The sequence below is a fragment of the Pezoporus flaviventris genome, unplaced genomic scaffold, assembly GCF_033815535.1.
Source record: "Pezoporus flaviventris isolate CSIRO_AGI_PZ_B2104156 unplaced genomic scaffold, CSIRO_AGI_Pfla_v1 ptg000135l, whole genome shotgun sequence".
Classification (NCBI taxonomy): domain Eukaryota; kingdom Metazoa; phylum Chordata; class Aves; order Psittaciformes; family Psittacidae; genus Pezoporus; species Pezoporus flaviventris.
In genome coordinates this window covers 322,042-336,503 of record NW_026892683.1, presented here as the reverse complement: position 1 = coordinate 336,503, position 14,462 = coordinate 322,042, and positions in this window count along the sequence as shown.

Here is a 14,462-nt window from a genome sequence, read left to right as displayed (position 1 = left end):
ACATGACAAAAATAGGACAAAACCACCCCAAAACCACCTTGTCCTGCTTCTCCTGTGGAACACAGGGTCAGAGCCCCCAAAAAGACACAAAACATGACAAAAATAGGACAAAACCACCCAAAAACTACCTTGTCCTGCTTCTCCTGTGGGATACAGGGTCAGAGCCCTGAAACAGACCCAAAACAGGACAAAAACACTCCAAAAACCCCAAAACCAGCTCCAAAACCCCCAAACCACCCCAAAACCACCTTGTCCTGCTTCTCCTATGGAACACAAAGTCAGAGCCTCAGAAAAGACACAAAACATGACAAAAATTGGACAAAACCACCCCAAAACTACCTTGTCCTGCTTCTCCTATGGCATACTGAGTCAGAGTCCCAAAACGCACCCAAAGAACCCCCAAAGCAGGACAAAACCACCCCAAGGCCACCTTGTCCTGCTTCTCCTGTGGGATACATGGTCAGAGGCCTGAAACAGACCCAAAACAGGCCAAGTACAACCCAAATCACCCCAAAACCAGCTCCAAAACCCCCAAACCACCCCAAAACCACCTTGTCCTGCTTCTCCTATGGCATACAGGGTCACAGCCCAGAAACAGACCCAAAACAGGCCAAGTATGTCCCAAATCACTCCAAAACCAGCTCCAAAACCCCCAAACCACCCCAAAACCAACTTGTCCTGCTTCTCCTATGGAACACAGGGTCAGAGCCCCAAAAAAGACACAAAACATGACAAAGATAGGACAAAACCACCCCAAAACCTCCTTGTCCTGCTTCTCCTGTGGGATACAGGGTCAGAGCCCTGAAACAGACCCAAAACAGGACAAAAACACTCCAAAAACCCCAAAACCAACCCAAAACCACCTTGTCCTGCTTCTTCTGTAGGACACAAGGTCAGAGCCTCAAAACAGACCCAAAACAGGCCAAAAACACCCCAAAACACCCCAAAAAGCAGGACAAAACCACCTTGTCCTCCTTCTGCTATGAGATACAGTGTCAGGGCCCCAAAACAGACCTAAAACAGAACAAAAAAGCCCCAAAACCTCCTTGTCCTGCTTCTCCTGTGGAATACAGGGTCAGAGCCCTGAAACAGACCCAAAACCGGACAAAAACACTCCAGAAACCCCAAAACCAGCTCCAAAACCCCCAAACCAACCCAAAACCACCTTGCCTGCTTCTTCTGTAGGACACAGGGTCAGAGCCTCAAAACAGACCCAAAACAGGCCAAAAACACCCCAAAACACCCCAAAAAGCAGGACAAAACGTCCTTGTCCTCCTTCTGCTATGACATACAGTGTCAGGGCCGCAAAACAGACCAAAAACAGAACAAAAATGCCCCAAAACCATCTTCTCCTGCTTCTCCTATGAGATGCAGGGTCAGAGCCACAAAAAAAAAGACACAAAAGATGACAAAAATAGGACAAAACCACCCCAAAACCAACTTGTCCTGCTTCTACTCCAGGGTACACATTCACAGCCCCCAAACAGCCATAAACAGGACAAAAAAAGGAGAAAACCAGGCGAAATCCAAGGCAAAACACCCAGAACAACCCGTAAAACACCCCAAAACCACCCCAAAACCACCTTGTCCTGCTTCTCCTATGGGATACGGGTTCAGAGCCCCAAAAAAGACAAAAAAATGACAAAAATAGGACAAAACCCCCAAAAGAGCCCCAAAACACCTCAAAACCTCCTTCTGCTTCTCCTAGGGGATACAGCGGCAGGGCCCAAAAAAAGACCCAAAGTACGTCAAAAACAACCCCAAACACCCCCAAAACACCCCAAAACCAGCTCCAAAACCCCCAAACCACCCCAAAACCACCTTGTCCTGCTTCTCCTATGGAACACAGGGTCAGAGCCTCAAAAAAGACACAAAACATGACAAAAATTGGACAAAACCACCCCAAAACTACCTTGTCCTGCTTCTCCTATGGCATACTGAGTCAGAGTCCCAAAACGCACCCAAAGAACCCCCAAAGCCGGACAAAACCACCCCAAGGCCACCTTGTCCTGCTTCGCCTGTGGGATACATGGTCAGAGGCCTGAAACAGACCCAAAACAGGCCAAGTACAACCCAAAACACTCCAAAACCAGCTCCAAAACCCCCAAACCACCCCAAAACCACCTTGTCCTGCTTCTCCTATGGAACACAGGGTCAGAGCCCCAAAAAAGACACAAAACATGACAAAGATAGGACAAAACCACCCCAAAACCTCCTTGTCCTGCTTCTCCTGTGGGATACAGGGTCAGAGCCCTGAAACAGACCCAAAACAGGACAAAAGCACTCCAAAAACCCCAAAACCAGCTCCAAAACCCCAAAACCACCTTGTCCTGCTTCTCCTATGGAACACAAAGTCAGAGCCTCAAAAAAGACACAAAACATGACAAAAATTGGACAAAACCACCCCAAAACTACCTTGTCCTGCTTCTCCTATGGCATACTGAGTCAGAGTCCCAAAACGCACCCAAAGAACCCCCAAAGCAGGACAAAACCACCCCAAGGCCACCTTGTCCTGCTTCTCCTGTGGGATACATGGTCAGAGGCCTGAAACAGACCCAAAACAGGACAAGTACAACCCAAATCACCCCAAAACCAGCTCCAAAACCCCCAAACCACCCCAAAACCTCCTTGTCCTGCTTCTCCTATGGCATACAGGGTCACAGCCCTGAAACAGACCCAAAACAGGCCAAGTATGTCCCAAATCACTCCAAAACCAGCTCCAAAACCCCCAAACCACCCCAAAACCAACTTGTCCTGCTTCTCCTATGGAACACAGGGTCAGAGCCCCAAAAAAGACACAAAACATGACAAAGATAGGACAAAACCACCCCAAAACCTCCTTGTCCTGCTTCTCCTGTGGGATACAGGGTCAGAGCCCTGAAACAGACCCAAAACAGGACAAAAACACTCCAGAAACCCCAAAACCAGCTCCAAAACCCCCAAACCAACCCAAAACCACCTTGTCCTGCTTCTTCTGTAGGACACAGGGTCAGAGCCTCAAAACAGACCCAAAACAGGCCAAAAACACCCCAAAACACCCCAAAAAGCAGGACAAAACCACCTTGTCCTCCTTCTGCTACGAGATGCAGTGTCAGGGCCCCAAAACAGACCTAAAACAGAACAAAAAAGCCCCAAAACCTCCTTGTCCTGCTTCTCCTGTGGAATAGAGGGTCAGAGCCCTGAAACAGACCCAAAACCGGACAAAAACACTCCAGAAACCCCAAAACCAGCTCCAAAACCCCCAAACCAACCCAAAACCACCTTGTCCTGCTTCTCCTATGGCATACAGGGTCACAGCCCTGAAACAGACCCAAAACAGGCCAAGTATGTCCCAAATCACTCCAAAACCAGCTCCAAAACCCCCAAACCACCCCCAAAACCACCTTGTCCTGCTTCTCCTATGGAACACAGGGTCAGAGCCTCAAAAAAGACACAAAACATGACAAAAATTGGACAAAACCACCCCAAAACTACCTTGTCCTGCTTCTCCTATGGCATACTGAGTCAGAGTCCCAAAACGCACCCAAAGAACCCCCAAAGCCGGACAAAACCACCCCAAGGCCACCTTGTCCTGCTTCGCCTGTGGGATACATGGTCAGAGGCCTGAAACAGACCCAAAACAGGCCAAGTACAACCCAAAACACTCCAAAACCAGCTCCAAAACCCCCAAACCACCCCAAAACCACCTTGTCCTGCTTCTCCTATGGAACACAGGGTCAGAGCCCCAAAAAAGACACAAAACATGACAAAGATAGGACAAAACCACCCCAAAACCAACTTGTCCTGCTTCTACTCCAGGGTACACATTCACAGCCCCCAAACAGCCATAAACAGGACAAAAAAAGGAGAAAACCAGGCGAAATCCAAGGCAAAACACCCAGAACAACCCGTAAAACACCCCAAAACCACCCCAAAACCACCTTGTCCTGCTTCTCCTATGGGATACGGGTTCAGAGCCCCAAAAAAGACAAAAAAATGACAAAAATAGGACAAAACCCCCAAAACAGCCCCAAAACACCTCAAAACCTCCTTCTGCTTCTCCTAGGGGATACAGCGGCAGGGCCCAAAAAAAGACCCAAAGGACATCAAAAACAACCCCAAACACCCCCAAAACACCCCAAAACCAGCTCCAAAACCCCCAAACCACCCCAAAACCACCTTGTCCTGCTTCTCCTATGGCATACAGGGTCACAGCCCTGAAACAGACCCAAAACAGGCCAAGTATGTCCCAAATCACTCCAAAACCAGCTCCAAAACCCCCAAACCAACCCAAAACCAACTTGTCCTGCTTCTCCTATGGAACACAGGGTCAGAGCCCCAAAAAAGACACAAAACATGACAAAGATAGGACAAAACCACCCCAAAACCTCCTTGTCCTGCTTCTCCTGTGGGATACAGGGTCAGAGCCCTGAAACAGACCCAAAACAGGACAAAAGCACTCCAAAAACCCCAAAACCAACCCAAAACCACCTTGTCCTGCTTCTTCTGTAGGACACAAGGTCAGAGCCTCAAAACAGACCCAAAACAGGCCAAAAACACCCCAAAACACCCCAAAAAGCAGGACAAAACCACCTTGTCCTCCTTCTGCTATGAGATACAGTGTCAGGGCCCCAAAACAGACCTAAAACAGAACAAAAAAGCCCCAAAACCTCCTTGTCCTGCTTCTCCTGTGGGATACAGGGTCAGAGGCCTGAAACAGACCCAAAACAGGACAAAAACACTCCAGAAACCCCAAAACCAGCTCCAAAACCCCCAAACCAACCCAAAACCACCTTGTCCTGCTTCTTCTGTAGGACACAGGGTCAGAGCCTCAAAACAGACCCAAAACAGGCCAAAAACACCCCAAAACACCCCAAAAAGCAGGACAAAACGTCCTTGTCCTCCTTCTGCTATGACATACAGTGTCAGGGCCGCAAAACAGACCAAAAACAGAACAAAAATGCCCCAAAACCATCTTCTCCTGCTTCTCCTATGAGATGCATGGTCAGAGCCACAAAAAAAAAGACACAAAACATGACAAAAATAGGACAAAACCACCCCAAAACCAACTTGTCCTGCTTCTACTCCAGGGTACACATTCACAGCCCCCAAACAGCCATAAACAGGACAAAAAAAGGAGAAAACCAGGCGAAATCCAAGGCAAAACACCCAGAACAACCCGTAAAACACCCCAAAACCACCCCAAAACCACCTTGTCCTGCTTCTCCTATGGGATACGGGTTCAGAGCCCCAAAAAAGACAAAAAAATGACAAAAATAGGACAAAACCCCCAAAACAGCCCCAAAACACCTCAAAACCTCCTTCTGCTTCTCCTAGGGGATACAGCGGCAGGGCCCAAAAAAGACCCAAAGGACGTCAAAAACAACCCCAAACACCCCCAAAACACCCCAAAACCACCTTGTCCTGCGTCTCCTATGAGATACAGGGTCAGAGCCCCAAAACACCCTCAACCAGGCAAAAAACAGGCCAAAACACCTAAAGCAAACCCGAAACCACCCCAAAATCACCTCCTGCTTCTCCTCCAAAACCCCCCAAAAAGGCCCAAAACACCTCAAAACCACCTTCTTCTGCTTCTGCTATGGGATACAGGGTCAGAGCCTCAAACCAGCCCCAAAAGAGGACAAAAATACTCCAAAACCCTCCGAAAGGCCCAAAACACCTCAAAAACACCTTCTGCTTCTCCTATGGGATACAGGGTCAGAGCCTCAAAATAGACCTGAAATATGACAAAAACATCCCAAAGCCACCCGCAAAACAGTCCCAAAACCCACCTTGTCCTGCTTCGCCTAGGGGATACCGGCTCACAGCCCCAAAGCAGACCCAAAACCCCTCAAAAAGCAGCCCAAAACCACCTTGTCCTGCTTCTCCTACGGGAGCAGGGTCAGAGCCCCAAAACAGCCCCATAACACTTCAAAAAACACCCCAAAACAGCTCAAAACCACCCCAAACCACCTTGTCCTGCTGCTCCTATAGGTGCCACCCAATGAGAACCCAAAACAGCCCCAAATCACCCCAACCCCCCCCAAAATGGAACCTTCTGGAGGTCGCTGTGGAGCTGCTTTAGCCTGGCCTCGAGCTGCGACACCTTCTGGGGTAGGTCCAAGGATGGGGGGGTGGGTTAAAGGGCAATGGGGAGGGGCACTGGGGTGTCCCCATCTTGGTGTGGGGATCCCAGACCCAGATGTGTGGGTCCCAGCCCCCACATACAAGGGGGGACATGGGGGGGGTCCCTGGACCCGATGGGGGGGGTGCCCCCCCGCGGCCTCTGCGGGGGGGGGGGGGGTTGGGGCTCAGCACAACAGTTTAACACCCCCAAAACACCCTGAAACAACCCAAACACCTCCAAACAGGGGGTAGCGAAGGGGAAAGCTTGGACCAAACCAACAGGGCTTGAGCTCAGCAGCAACCCAGTGGCTCCTTCCTCCTGCTCTTTCCTGTCACTGTCTGCTCCCCTGAGCAAAGCACTCAGTAGGGTGACACAAATGAGGTCACAAAGGGCCCCCGTTTTGACCCGTTGCCATGGTGACCCACCTGGGTTCTAGACTGAGGCTGGGGGAGAGCCTGCTGCAGGGCCATGAGCTGGGGCTGTCACCCAAAGCAGCATCCCTGCACCCAACATGCTGGGTGTGGGCACCCTTCCTTATGGGGCTCAAGAAAGATGGGGTTTGGGGTCATTTAGGGGTGCCAGCAGTGTAGGGAGGGATGGAGATGCCCGTGGTTGATTGGGGTAGTTTTGGGGTTGTTTCAGGATGTTTTTGGGGTGTTAAACTGTTGTGGAGGGGGTTTTGGGCTGGTTTTGGGGTGCTTTGAGCTGTTCAGGGCTGTTTGGGGTGGTTTGGGGTGTTTGAGACTGCTTTTGTGGGTGTTTTGGGCTGTTTTGCGAATATTTTAGGCTGGTTTGAGGGTGTTTCAGAGTGTTTTGGGGTGTTGTAGGGGTGTTTCAGAGTGTTTTGAGTGTTTTGGTCTGGTTTTCGGATGTTTTGGGGTGTTTTGAGCTGGTTTGGGATGATTTGGGCTGGTTTGGGGGTATTTTGGTTGTTTTGGGCTGGTTTTGTGGTATTTTGGTTGTTTTGGTCTGGTTTTGGGGTGCTGACGTGCCACCCCCCAGTGCCAAGGGCCGTGTCCCTGCTCTCCCTCATGGAGCCGGTGATGAGCCCTGACACCCCCCCCGGAGAGGCCGCGGGTGGGCGCCCCCCCATCAGGTACAGGGACCCCCCCCCCCATATGGAGACCCCCCCCCCATGTCCCCTTGTATGTGGGGCTGGGACCCCCACATGTGGGTCTGGGATCCTCCCCCCTATTGGGGACACCCCAGTGCCCCCCCCCCCCATCCTTGGACCTACCCCAGAAGGTGTCGCAGCTCGAGGCCAGGCTAAAGCAGCTCCACAGCGACCTCCAGAAGGTTCCATTTTGGGGGGGTTGGGGTGATTTGGGGCTGTTTTGGGTTCTCACTGGGTGGCACCTATAGGAGCAGCAGGACAAGGTGGTTTGGGGTGGTTTTGAGGTGTTCTGGGGGTGTTTTTTGAAGTGTTATGGGGCTGTTTTGGGGCTCTGACCCTGTATCCCGTAGGAGAAGCAGGACAAGGTGGTTTGGGCTGCTTTTTGAGGGGTTTTGGGTCTGCTTTGGGGCTGTGAGCCGGTATCCCCTAGGCGAAGCAGGACAAGGTGGTTTTGGGACTGTTTTGCGGGTGGCTTTGGGATGTTTTTGTCATATTTCAGGTCTATTTTGAGGCTCTGACCCTGTATCCCATAGGGAGAAGCAGAAGGTGTTTTTGAGGTGTTTTGGGCCTTTCGGAGGGTTTTGGAGTATTTTTGTCCTCTTTTGGGCTGGTTTGAGGCTCTGACCCTGTATCCCATAGCAGAAGCAGAAGAAGGTGGTTTTGAGGTGTTTTGGGCCTTTTGGGGGATTTTGGAGGAGAAGCAGGAGGTGATTTTGGGGTGGTTTTGGGGTTTGCTTTAGGTGTTTTGGCCTGTTTTTTGCCTGGTTTTCTCCTGTTTTGGGGGTGTTTTGGGGATCTGACCCTGTATCTCATAGGAGACGCAGGACAAGGTGGTATTGGGGTGTTTTGGGGGTGTTTGGGGTTGTTTTTGACGTCCTTTGGGTCTTTTTTTGGGCCCTGCCGCTGTATCCCCTAGGAGAAGCAGAAGGAGGTTTTGAGGTGTTTTGGGGCTGTTTGGGGGCTCTGACCCTGTATCCTGCAGGAAAAGTTGATTTTGGGGTGGTTTTAGGGTGGTTTAGGGGAGGTTTTGAATGGTTTTGGGTTTTTTTGTCCTGTTTTAGGGCTGTTTTGGAGTTCTGACCCTGTGTCCCATAGGAGGAGGAGGAAAATGTGACCTTAGGGTCGTTTTGGATTTTTTTGGGGTTGTTTTTGTTCTGTTTTATGTCTTCTTCAGGGCTCTTTGTATCCCTCAGGAGAAGCAGGAGAAGGTGATTTTGGGGTGGTTTTGGCCTGTTTTGGAGTTTGCTTTGTGTGTTTTGGTCTGGTTTTCGTCTGGTTTTGGCCTGTTTTGGGGCTGTTTTGGGTCTGTTTTGGGGCTCTGGCCCTGTATCAAATAGCAGAAGCAGGACAAGGTGGTTTTGGGCTGGGTTTTGGGGTGTTTTGTTTTTTTTGGCCGTTTCTGGGGCTGTTTTGGGGCTCTGACCCTGTATTCTTCATGAGAAGCAAGAGAAGGTGGTTTTGAGATGTTTTTGTCCTTTTTTGGTTCTGTTTTGTTGCTCTGACCCTGTGTCCAATACGAGAAGCAGGACAAGGTGGGTTTGAGGCTGTTTGGGGGGCTGTTTTGGGGGTTTTTGACTGATTTTGTCCTGTTTTGGGGGCTGTTTGGGGGCTCTGACACTGTATCCCATAGCAGAAGCAGGACAAGGTGGTTTCGGGCTGGGTTTTGGGGTGTTTTGGGTTGGTTTTGGCCTGTTTTGGGTCTGGTTTTGGGCTCTGATGCTGCATCCCACAGGAGAAGCAGGAGGTGGTGATTTTGTGGTGGTTTTAGGGTGGTTTCGGGGTGGTTTTGAATGGTTTTGGGTTGGTTTTGTCCTCTTTTAGGGCTGTTTTGGGGTTCTGACGTCCATAGGAGAAGCAGAACAAGGTAGCCTTGGGGTGGTTTTTGGGGTGTTTTGAGATTCTTTTGGGTCTCTTTTGGAGCTCTGATCCTGTATCTCATAGAAGAAGCAGGACAAGGTGGTTTTGGTGTGTCTTGGGGTTGTTTTGGTGGGTTTTTGACTGGTTTTAGCCTGTTTTGTGGCTGTTTTGAGGCTTTGACCCTGTATCCCATAGGAGAAGCGAGACAAGGTGGTTTTGGGGTGTTTTTGGGGTCTGACACTGTATCCCATAGGAGAAGCAGGACAGGGTGGTTTTGGGGTGGTTTTGCGCTGTTTTGGTGGTTTTTGACTGGTTTTGGCCTGTTTTGGAGCTGTTTGGGGGCTCTTACCCTGTATACCATAGGAGAAGCGAAACAAGGTGGTTTTGGGGTGTTTTGCGGTGTTTGGGTTATTTTTGGTCTGTTTTGGGTCTCTTTTGGGGATCTGACCATGTATCCCATAGGAGAATCAGGACAAGGTGGTTTTTGGTTGGTTTTGGGCGTGTTTTGGCTTGTTTTTTCCAGTTTTGGGTCTGTTTTGGGTCTCTGACACAGTATCCTAGAGGAGAAGCAGGAGAAGGTGATTTTGGTGTGGTTTTAGCGTGGTTTGGAGGTGGTTTTGAATCATTTTGGGTTGCTTTTGTCCTGTTTTAATGCTGTTTTGGGGTTCTGACCCTGTGTTCCATAGGAGAATCAAGACAAGTTGCCCTTAGGGTGGCTTTGGGGTGTTTTGGGTTGGTTTTGGTTTGTTTTGGGTCTGGTTTGTGGCTCTGACCCTGTATTCCTGCAAGAGAGGTGATTTTGGGGTGATTTTAGCGTGGTTTCGTTGTGATTTTGAAGGTTTGGGGTTTTTTTTGTCCTCTTTTAGGGCTTTTTTGGGGTTCTGACCCTGTGTCCCATAGGAGAAGCAGGAAAATGTGACCTTGGGGTCGTTTTTGGGGTGTTTTGGCTTGTTTTTGGTCTGTTTTGGGTCTTTTTTAGGGCTCTGACCCTGTATCCCATAGGACAAGCAGGACAAGGTGGGTTTGGGGTGGTTTTGGGGTGTTTGGAGGGGTTTTGGAGTGTTTTTGACCTGTTTTGGTCTGTTTTCGGGCTCTGACCCTGTATCCCACAGCAGAAGTAGGACAAGGTGGTTTGGGCTGGTTTTAGGTTGGTTTTGTCCTGTTTTGGGGCTCTGACCTGTGTTCCATAGAAGAAGCAGGACAAGGTGATTTTGGGGTGCTTTTGGCCTGTTTTGGGGGTTTGTTTGGGGGTTTTTTGCTTGGTTTTTGGCCTCTTTTTTTTCTATTTTGGGTTGTTTTGGGGGCTCTGACCTTGTATCCCATAGGAGAAGCAGGACAAGGTGGTTTTGGGGTGGTTTGGCCTGGTTTTGGCCTGTTTTGGGGCTCTGACCCTGTGTTCCATAGCAGAAGGAGGACAAGGTGCTTTTGTCCTGGTTTTGGGGGTGTTGTGGGCTGTTTTTTGGCGTGTTTTGGGTCTGTTTTGATGCTCTGACCCTGTATGTGATAGGAGAAGCAGGACAGGGTGGTTTTGGGCTGTTTAGGGGGTGTTTTGGGTTGTTTTTTTCCTGTTTTGGGTCTGTTTTGGGGCTCTGACCCTGTGTCCCACAGGAGAAGCAAAAGAAGGTGGTTTTGGGGTGGTTTTTGGCGTGTTTTGGGTCGTCTTTGTCCTGTTTTGAGTCAGTTTTGGGCTCTGACTTTGTATCCCACAGCAGAAGCAGGACAAGGTGGTTTTGGCGTTTTTTGGGTTGTTTTTGTCCTGTATTGCGTCACTTTTGGGGCTCTGACTTTGTACCCCAAAGAAGAAGCAGGACAAGGTGGTTTTGGCGTGCTTTTGGCCTGTTTGGGGGCTTGCTTTGGGTGTTTTGGCCTGTTTTTTTCCAGTTTTTGGCCTGTTTTGAGTCTGTTTTGATGCTCTGACCCTGTATCATACAGGAGGAGCAGGACAAGGTGGTTTTGGGGTGGTTTTGTCCTATTTTTGTCATGTTTTGTGTCTTTTTTGGTGCTCTGACCCTGTATCCCATAGGAGAAGCAGGACAAGGTGGTTTTGGGGTTGTTTTGGGGTGGTTTTGTTCTGTTTTAGGTCTTTTTTGGGGCCCTGACACTGTATCCCATAGCAGAAGGAGGACAAGGTGGTTTTGTCCTGGTTTTTGGGGTGTTTGGGGCTTTTTTTGGCCTGTTTTGGGTCTGTTTTGAGGCTCTGACCCTGTGCTGACCCTGTGTCCCATAGGAGAAGCAGGACAAGTTGGTTTTGGGGTGGTTTGGCCTGGTTTTGGCCTGTTTTGGGGCTCTGACCCTGTGTTCCATAGGAGAAGCAGGACAAGTTGGTTTTGGGTTTGTTTGGGGGTTTTGGAGATGGTTTTGGGGTGGTTTGGGTCTGACCTTGTATCCCATAGGAGAAGCAGGACAGGGTGGTTTTGAGGTGTTTTGGGGCTGTTTTAGGGTTTTGGGGTATTTTTTTCTCTTTTTGGTGGATGTTATGGGGCTCTGACCCTGTATCCCACAGCAGAAGCAGGACAAGGTGGTTTTTGGGGTGTTTTGAGGCTGTTTTGGATCTGTTTTGGAGCTCTGACCCTGCATCCCATACGAGAAAGAGGACAAGGTGGTTTGGGGGTGTGTTTTGGCGTGTTTTGGGTTGTTTTTGGCCTGGTTTTGGTCTGTTTTGGGGCGCTGACCCTGTATCCAGCAGGAGAAGGTGATTTTGGGGTGGTTTTAGGGTGGTTTAAGGTTGGTTTGGAATGGTTTTGTGTTTTGTCCTGTTTTAGGTCTGTTTTCGGGTTCTGACCCTGTGTCCCAGTGGAGAACAGGAAAATGTGACCTTGGGGTCGTTTTGGGTGTGTTTTGGGTGTGTTTCAGGGCTCTGACTTTGTATCCTACAGGAGAAGCAGGACAAGGTGATTTTGGGCTGTTTTTGGCCTGTTTTGGGGTTTACTTTGTGTCTTTTGGGCTGGTTTTCGCTTGTTTTGGGGCTGTTTTGGAGCTGTTTGGGGGCTCTGACCCTGTATCCCATAGCAGAAGCAGGACAAGCAAACCACCATAGGGGTGGTTTTGGGGTGTTTTTGGTTGTTTTTGGCGTTTTTTAGGGCTGTTTTGCAGCTCTGACCCTGTATCCCATAGGAGAAGCAGGACAAGGTGGTTTTGAGGATGTTTTGTCCTGATTTTGGGATGTTTTGGGGCTCTGACCCTGTATCCCAAAGGAGAAGGAGGACTACGTGGCTTTAGGGTGGTTTTGGGGGTGTTTTGTGTTGTTTTTGTCCTGTTTTGGGGCTGTTTCTGGGTTCTGACCCTGTGTCCCATAGTAGAAGCAGGAGAAGGTGGTCTTGGGGTGGTTTTTGGGGTGTTTTGAGGCAGTTTTGGGTCTGTTTGGGGCTCTGACCCTCTATTCCAAAGGAGAAGCAGGACAAGGTGGTTTTGGAGTGGTTTTGTCCTGTTTTTGGGGTGTTTTGGGGTCTGACCCTGTATCCCATAGGAGAAGGAGGACAGGGTGGTTTTGGGGTATTTTGGGGCTGCTTTAGTGGTTTTGGAATGCTTTTTTCTCTTTTTGGGGGCTTTTTGGGGGCTCTGACCCTGTATCCCATAGCAGAAGCAGGACTAGGTGGTTTTGGGCTGGGTTTTGGGGTGTTTAGGGTTGTTTTTGTCCTGTTTTTGTTCTGTTTTGATGCTCTGACCCTGCATCCCATTGGAGAAGTAGGATAAGGAGGTTTTGGACTGTTTTGGGTCTCTTTTGGTGGGTTTTGAGTGTTTTTGGCCTGTTTTGGGTCTGTTTGGGGGCTCTGACCCTGTATCCCATAGGAGAAGCAAGACAAGGTGATTTTGGTGTGGTTTTGGCCTGTTTTGGAGTTTGCTATGTGTGTTTTGGGCTGGTTTTTTGCCTGGTTTTTGTCATGTTTTGTGGCTGGTTTGGGTCTGTTTTGTGGCTCTGACCCCGTATCCACAGGAGAAGCAGGACATGGTGTTTTTGGGGTGGTTTTGTCCTGTTTTGGGGCTGTTTTGGGGCTGTTTTGAGGCTCTGACCCTCTATCTCCTTGGAGAAGCAGGACAAGTTAGTTTTGGGGTGTTTTGGGGCTGATTTTAGAATCACAGAATCATAGAATAGTTAGGGTTTGAAAGAACCTTAAGATCACCCAGTTCCAACCCCCCTGCCATGGGCAGGGACACCTCACATTAAACCATGGCACCCAAGGCCTCGTCCAACCTGGTCTTGAACACTGCCAGGGATGGAGCATTCACAACCTCCCTGGACAACCCATTCCAGTGCCTCACCACCCTCACAGGAAAGAATTTCCTCCTTAGATCCAATCTAAACTTCCCCTGTTTCAGTTTTAACCCGTTACGCCTTGTCCTGTCACTACAGTCCCTAATGAAGAGTCCCTCCCCAGCATCCCCATAGGCCCCCTTCAGATACTGGAAGGCTGCTATGAGGTCTCCACGCAGCCTTCTCTTCTCCAGGCTGAACAGCCCCAACTTCCTCAGCCTGTCTTCATACGGGAGGTGCTCCAGTCCCTGATCATCCTTGTGGCCTCCTCTGGTCTTGTTCCAACAGTTCCATGTCCTTTTTATGTTGAGGACACCAGAACTGCACACAATGCTCCAGGTGAGGTCTCACCAGAGCAGAGCAGAGGGGCAGGATCACCTCCTTCGACCTGCTGGTCACGCTCCTTTTGATGCAGCCCAGGATACGGTTGGCTTTGTGGGCTGCAAGCGCACACTGAAGCTGGCCCATGTTCATTTTCTCATCAACCAACACCCCCAAGTCCTTCTCCGCAGGGCTGCTCTGAATCTCTTCTCTGCCCAACCCGTAGCTGTGCCTGGGATTGCTCCGACCCAGGTGTAGGACCTTGCACTTGGCATGGTTAAACTCCATGAGGTTGGCATCAGCCCACCTCACAAGCGTGTCGAGGTCCCTCTGGATGGCATTCCTTCCCTCCAGGGTATCAACCGAACCACACAGCTCGGTGTCATCGGCAAACTTGCTGAGGGCGCGCTCAATCCCACTGTCCATGGCAGCGACAAAGATGTTGAACAAGACCGGTCCCGACACCGATCCCTGGGGGACGCCACTCGTTGCTGGTCTCCAGCCGGACACTGAGCCATTGACCACAACTCTTTGTGTGCGGCCATCCAGCCAGTTCTTTATCCACAAAGTGGTCCGTCCATCATATTGATGTCTCTCCAATTTAGAGACAAGGATGTCATGTGGGACGGTGTCGAACGCTTTGCACAAGTCCAGGTAGATGCCATCAACTGCTCTACCCCTGTCCATCAGTTCTGTAGCCCCATCATAGAAGGCCACCAAATTGGTCAGGCAGGATTTCCCCTCAGTGAAGCCCTGCTGGCTGTCACCAAGCACCTTGTTGACTTTCATGTGCCTTAGCATGCCTTCCAGGA